Raw genomic sequence first — 7,049 nt, 5'->3', positions numbered from 1 at the left:
GTAGTTGAACATAAACATGAAACCATTTCTTATATGTTCGATTCACATCAATCATCAAATTCATTTAATTCACATGTACTTAATTAGGTTGTTCGTACTTAAATAGTTTACTTTACGGAACGATTCCACATATCGTATTAGCCCATAGTCTTATAGCACCACACTTTTAATAGTTTACCGGCAATTTGCCTGCTAGGTAATAACCTGATTTCATCGCCGGCCATAAGCCTGCTAGACCTTTAAGTCCGATGTCATTTCACCGGCATTATGCCTGCTAGGTTTGAAACCCGAATATATATTATAATGCATAACTTATATCATCAGTCACTAACAGTTACCTCATCGAAGTTCACATTTAACCACTTTAGTACCAAGCCACATTCGGCTACCACAAAGGACTAATAAAAATAATTTTATACACATCATGGTTTCCTTTAGATATTTAATAATCACAAATCGTGATATCTCTACCAGCACATATACGACAGTTTATTCATTGTAACACTCATTTAGTGCATCAAATTTCCAAATCCAATTCAACTTAAGCATAATAGCCATAATCGGCTTATAGCCTTAAATTATTACATATTCGGCACATTAACTAAATAAAATTTACATTCTCTCTGCCATATTAATTTAGCTCTTAGGCATATAAGAAGGAATCAAGCTTAAACACTTAAGGACTTACCTTGAATGTTGCCGAACGATTACAACGGCTATTCGATTACTTTCTCTTTTCCCTTATCCGAATTTGCCCCTCTATGCTCTTGAGCTTAAATTCAAAGATTTTAAACTAGTCAGTATTCAACTATTCCAGCATCACTTTCAAAATATAATATATATATATTCGAATTTCACACCTACTGATCATAGTAAGCTTATAAGAAATCAATAAGCAACTCATTAACAAATTTTTGTCAATGTTTACCACATAATCATAATTTCACTACAAGCTGTCTTCCTGAGCAATAGTCACTAAATCATTTATAACTGGAGCTACGAAACTCCAAATCAAGTGCAGTTAATTTTTACTGAAAATAGACTCGTATATATTTTATCCATAAAATTTTCAGAATTTTTGGTTTCTCCAATCAATACCAGATTTTTCTTAAAGTTTCCCCTGTTTCACTGTTTGACTAATCTGACCACTCCTCACTACGAATCAATTTTCTCATTGTACAGAATTCAAAATATGTTCTGATTTATTTAATTTGAAACTAGACTCATTAAGGAGTCTAATAATATAAATTTCATCTTATGATAATTTTTTTACAATTTATAATGATTTTATAAAAACAGAACAGAGGATCTAGAAGTCATTCTAACCCTGTCCCACATCACTTCAAATATCTCATTATCGGCAATTCTTTTGCTTACACGGTTTCTTTTATAAGAAACTAGACTCATTAATATTTAATTAAATAATTTATTCAGCTTCTAACTCATCTCCAACAATTTATGGTGATTTTCCAAAATCATGTTACTGCTGCTGTCCCAAGCAGATTTATTACCAATTCACTCTTTCACACATAACTTGCATGCATGTTATTCAAACATGCATATCACAAATCAATCATCACATACCTATGATTTCACTTAAGCATAATCTCCATTTCATCATTTTAAAGCACAAAGATTACTCAATGGTATCCAAGTTCACATTCGGCCATAATACACACAACATGTTAGCCGATTTTCCCCCTTAGCATCTAAGGCACATGCATGCTCATTTGTTTGGCTCAACTTCACCTATCTTCCATTATTCATCAAAAGAACATGAAACAACAACCATTTCCTTCATTTCCATTCATGACCGAATGCTCACAACACAACCAAAAATAAAAAATATGCTTCATGAGTTAAGGTAGAATCAAGAAGAACTCATGAAAATCAAGATAGAAGTAAACTACCATGAACTTACCTTGGATTTTTCTTCCTCTAGTGACCGAATTTTTCAAGAGCATTTTCCCCTCTTGCTCTCCTATTTTCGGCTATGAAGAACAAGGATGAACAAAAAACCTTGTCTTTTACTTCCTTTTGTTATTTTATTACTAACATTTTATGACACAAAATAACATATATTATTTGTGCCATACTTATGCCATAATTTCAATAAAAAATTTTGCACAAATGCTTATCATGCCCATCATGGCCGGCCACTATGTTTTAAGGTGGGAAATTTCACATGTAAATCCACCTATTTCATACTATAAGTTATTTGGCCACTACAAATTAGCCTATAGCATTTTCAAAAATTTTCACATGAGTCCTATTTCATAATTTCACTCACGAATGGCAAAATCAAAGCATGAAATTTTCACACATGCACTTTCACATGAAATAAACAGAGAATATAACATCTAATTATTTTTGTGACTCGGTTTTGTGATCCTGAAACCACTTTCCGACTAGGGCCAAATTAGGGTTGTCACAAGCACCACCAAAGTGTCCCCCACTTAGAGATGAATGGAAATGATATAAGATCTCAGCAATCTCACTTTCGGATTATATTATCTGCACACTGTTTAAACAAGAATGGGTCTTCCCAGAAATAATACCGACTATCATGAAGAAATTTCTTCCTTTGTTGGTATGTCATTTCTTGAGGAATTATTCCACATGCAAGATAATTGGAAAAATCAGCAAACCAAGGTGTTTCATGAATTCGACTTACCTTAAATAAGTGTTCATCTGGGAAATTCTCGTTAATAGGCACATGTGATCAAGTTACCTCATCTTGCTCCAACCTCGATAGATGATCAGCTATTTGATTTTCAACACATTTTCTGTCTTGGATCTCAAGTTCAAATTCTTGGAGTAAAAGTATCCAACGAATTAGCCTTGGTTTTGCATCTTTTTTCATGAGCAAGTATTTAATGGCCCATGGTCAGTAAATACTATAACTTTGGTACCTATAAGATATGAGCAAAATTTGTCAAAAGCAAAGACTATAGCAAATAGTTCCTTTTCAGTTACTGTATAATTGATTGGGCTCCCGTCAAGGTTCTACTTGCATAGTAAATGGGGTGGAACACTTTATTTTTTCTTTGACCTATCACAGCTCCAACAACATAATCACTTGCATCGTACATCAACTCAAAAGGTGTGCTCCAATAGAGTGTAATGATTTTGGGGGCTGGGATTAACCGTTTTTCAGCTCTTCAAAAGCTTTTAAACATGCTTTGTTATAATCGAACATTGCATCTTTGGTAAACCTTCGGTAAAAATCAACATAGCTTAAGAAACTTCTGACTCCTTTCACATTCATTGGGGCCAGTAATCTTTCAATTACGTCCACCTTTGCTTTGTCGACTTCAATTCCTTTCTTTGAAATTCTATGCCCTAAGACAATCCCTTCCTTAGCCATAAAATGACATTTCTCCCAATTAAGGACAAGATTCGTCTCTTCGCATCTCTTTAGTACCTTAGCCAAATTACTCGAACAAATATCATAAGTATTACCAAAAACAAAAAAATCATCCATGAAAACCTTAACAAAATTTTTTACCATATCAGTGAATATTGCCATCATGCATCGTTGAAATGTTGCTGGTGCATTGCATAAACCAAAAGGCATTCACCTAAAAGAAAATGTACCGTACGTACAAGTAAACATTGTTTTATATTGGTCTTTCAGGGCTACAACTATTTGGTTATATCCTGAATAACTATCTAAAAAACAATAGAATTCATTACCTGCCAGTCGATCTAACATCTAATCCATAAAAGGCAACAGAAAATGGTCCTTTCGAATGGTTTTATTTAGCTTTCTATAGTCAACACAAAATCTCCAACCAGTAACAGTTCTTGTTGGGATAAACTCATTATGCTCATTCTCAAAAATTGTAATTTCACCTTTCTTTGGTACACACTGTATCGGACTTACCCATGAACTATCTGAAATAGGATAGATGATTCCTGCATCCAACCATTTGATCACTTCCTTTCTCACAACTTCCTTCAGAATAGGATTGAGCCTCTTTTGCCCATCAATTCAAGCTCTCTCACCTTTCTCTAGAATAATTTTGTGCATGCAAAATAAAGGGCTTATACCTCGAATATCAGCTATGGTTCAATCAATTACTTTCTTAAATTTCTTTAAAACAGAAATTAGTTGCTCCTCTTGATCTTTTGTGAGTTCCGCTAAAATAATCACTGGCAAAGTGGAAAGTCACCTAAATAAACGTATTTCAAATGGCAAAGTGGAACAATTTGGGTTGCACAAATTCTCTAACTTCCAACTCAAATGGTTCAAACTGTATGGATTGAATAAAATTTCTCGGATTGGCTTCCACCAGAACCATGTTTTCTTTACTTTCTTCATCTTCCAAAGGGTCAAACCCTAAGGCTTTCTCCAATGGATCTTCTTCAAAATTGCTTTCCATAGATATCAAGGTTTCCAACTCTTCCATGACTGAACACTCTTCTGTCCGATCGGGAAATTTCATCGCTTTAAGAATGTTAAAAGTTACCTGATCATCTTGAACTTGCATGGTGAGTTCACCTTTCTGTACATCAATTAACGTTCTTCCCATTGTTAGGAAAGGTCTCCTAAGGATAATTGGCACTTCCTTATCTGCTTCAAAATCTAGAATAATGAAATCAGCAGGAAAAATAAATTTATCGGCTCTTACCAAAACATCGTCGATCTTTCCTTTGGGGTATGCTAAAGATTGATCTGCTAGTTGAAGTGTCACAGTTGTAGGTCTTACTTCTCCTATCCCTAGGATCTTGAAAATAGACTTAAGCATCAAGTTGATACTTTCTCCTAAGTCACACAAAGCTTTACTACAGTAAGATTCACCAATGTTATAGGGTATTGTAAAGCTTTCTAGATCCTTCAATTTCGGTGGCAGCTTGTTCTGTAGGAAAGCACTGCACTCCTTTGTCAAGGCGACAATCTCATACTCAATCAGTCATTTTTTCTTGGATAGAATATCCTTCATATCCTTCACGTAATTTGGCATTTGTTTTAAAGCCTCAACCAATGGAATATTGATGTGTAATTACTCTAAAACATCTAAAAACTTCTTGATTTGCACCTCCTGTTTCTGCTTGTGTTGCTGCAATCTTTGTGGATACCGAATAACTCTTCTGAGTAGGTAAATCTGCATCCAAGGAAGATGTTAAAGCATCTGAATTCACTAATTTAGGATTTACCTTGTCAGTCTTAGCAGAATCTGATTCCTTTGGTGTAGGAATTTCAATAGCTGGTTGACTTCCCGCCTTTTCAACAGGCTCGTCTTCGACGTCAATCAATCAGGGTTCCAAAATTTTACCACTTCGCAATGTCACTACCTTGATATGTTCTTTACCTAAGTTTCTTGGATTCTCAGTATTGCTCAGCAAGGTTCCTTGCGGTCTATTAAGAAGCTCCGTAACTAACAGACCCATTTGGTTTTCCAAATTTTTCAGTGTTGCTGCTTGACTCTGGATCAAAGTGTCATTCTTTGCCATGTACGCTTTCAACAAGTTCTCCAAACTATTTGATGCCTTAGCTTGAGGTGGTTTCGGAGCTTGCTGATTAAAGCCTTGAGATTGGTTGGGTCTATGCTGCATAAAGTTGTTGTTTGATCCATTTCATTGGTTGCTCCAAGAAAAGTTTGGATGATTATGCCATGAAAGATTATAGAAGTTGGACTAGGATCCTTGTCTACTCCTATTTTGATGTTGGTTCCCCACATAGTAAACTGACTCCAGATTCAATGGGAAATTCTCGAAAGAATGACCTTCCCCATAGTACACATAGGAAACTACTTCAAACGGACTTGGTGGCTGAGCTAAAAAATTATTAACACTATTAGTGGTAAACTGTATTAACATAGAGGAAATAGACGATACCTGAGCTGATAACGAAGTGAGAGCATCAACTTTATGAACTCTAGGTAAACATCTTCCTAAAGTTGTTTGATTTGTTTGCAATTGATAGTTATTGCTTACGATCATCTCGATGATCTCATAAGCCTCATTATAAGACTTAGACAAAATTGCACCATTCGCAGAAGCATCTACCATCACTCTTGTATGTGCATTGAGACCATTATAGAATGTCTCCAACTAGATGCAATGAGGAATCCCATGATGAGGAAACTTACGAAGTAACTCCTTGAACCGCTCCCAAGCCTCATACAAAAACTCATCATCCAATTGTTGGAAAGTTGTGATCTCGTTCCTCAACTTAGCATTCTTGCTAGGTGGGAAATACTTAACCAAAAATCTCTCTACTAATTCTGTCCATGTAGATATGGAACTTGGTGGCAATGAATTGAGCCATGCTCGTACTCGATATTGCAACAAGTATGAAAACAACTTCAACCTCAGTGCACCTCCAGTCACATGGACTATCTTGAATGAATCACTCGCCTCCATAAACAATCGAAGGTGGGGATGTGGATCTTCCGTGGGCATACCACTAAATTGGCCCACTGGTTGTAGCATTTGAAACATCACTGGTTTCAATTCGAATTAGGTTGCCTCAATATCTGGCCTTTTAATTCCTGGATTCAACTCATTGAAAAGCGGCACAACATATTGTCTGATGCATCAATCCCTATCATCGACAATGAGGATGGGATTTCATACATGATCAAGTTCATTACCTTGGTCTTGATTCTGATTTCCAAGGTCCATCTTGACTTGTCTTTGAGCTGTTCGTTCACGTCTTCTTTGTCTAAAAGTTCACTCAATTTCAGGGTCAACTAAAAGTAAATCGATAATCCAATTTATGCTTATAAACCCCTAAAAAGAAAATCACAAAATTAAAAAGAATAAGTTAGTAATTAAAAAAAAATAATTTCACATAAAATGACTATGGCAACAGTTGACAATCCCCGGCAACGGCGCCAAAAACTTGTAACCCTCGGGTTTGTGCAAGTATACACAGTCGTTATCAACTAATAAGTAAGTATCAAGTTATCGTCTCCACAGGGATTGTATTTGTGCTAAGCTAATTAATTTGTAAAATTATATTAACAATTTGATAAATAAAAACAATATAATTGAGACGTGATGAAAAATTAAGTATGTGAAACTAAATGCAATGATCCCTA

At 35.3% G+C, this 7,049-nt stretch overlaps 1 non-coding gene across 1 annotated transcript; it reads left to right on the top strand.

Moving 5' to 3' along the window:
* The first annotated feature begins 6,073 nt into the window (after nucleotides 1-6,073).
* On the top strand, nucleotides 6,074-6,180 carry LOC121210328 (small nucleolar RNA R71). Its single transcript, XR_005905442.1, has one exon. It is a non-coding gene; the product is annotated as a small nucleolar RNA R71 (small nucleolar RNA).
* The last annotated feature ends 869 nt before the right edge of the window (nucleotides 6,181-7,049 follow it).

Source organism: Gossypium hirsutum, chromosome A11 (genome assembly GCF_007990345.1).
Source record: "Gossypium hirsutum isolate 1008001.06 chromosome A11, Gossypium_hirsutum_v2.1, whole genome shotgun sequence".
Lineage (NCBI taxonomy): Eukaryota > Viridiplantae > Streptophyta > Magnoliopsida > Malvales > Malvaceae > Gossypium > Gossypium hirsutum.
Note: the sequence above shows the minus strand (reverse complement) of the source record. Positions and strands in the feature narration are given on the sequence as shown.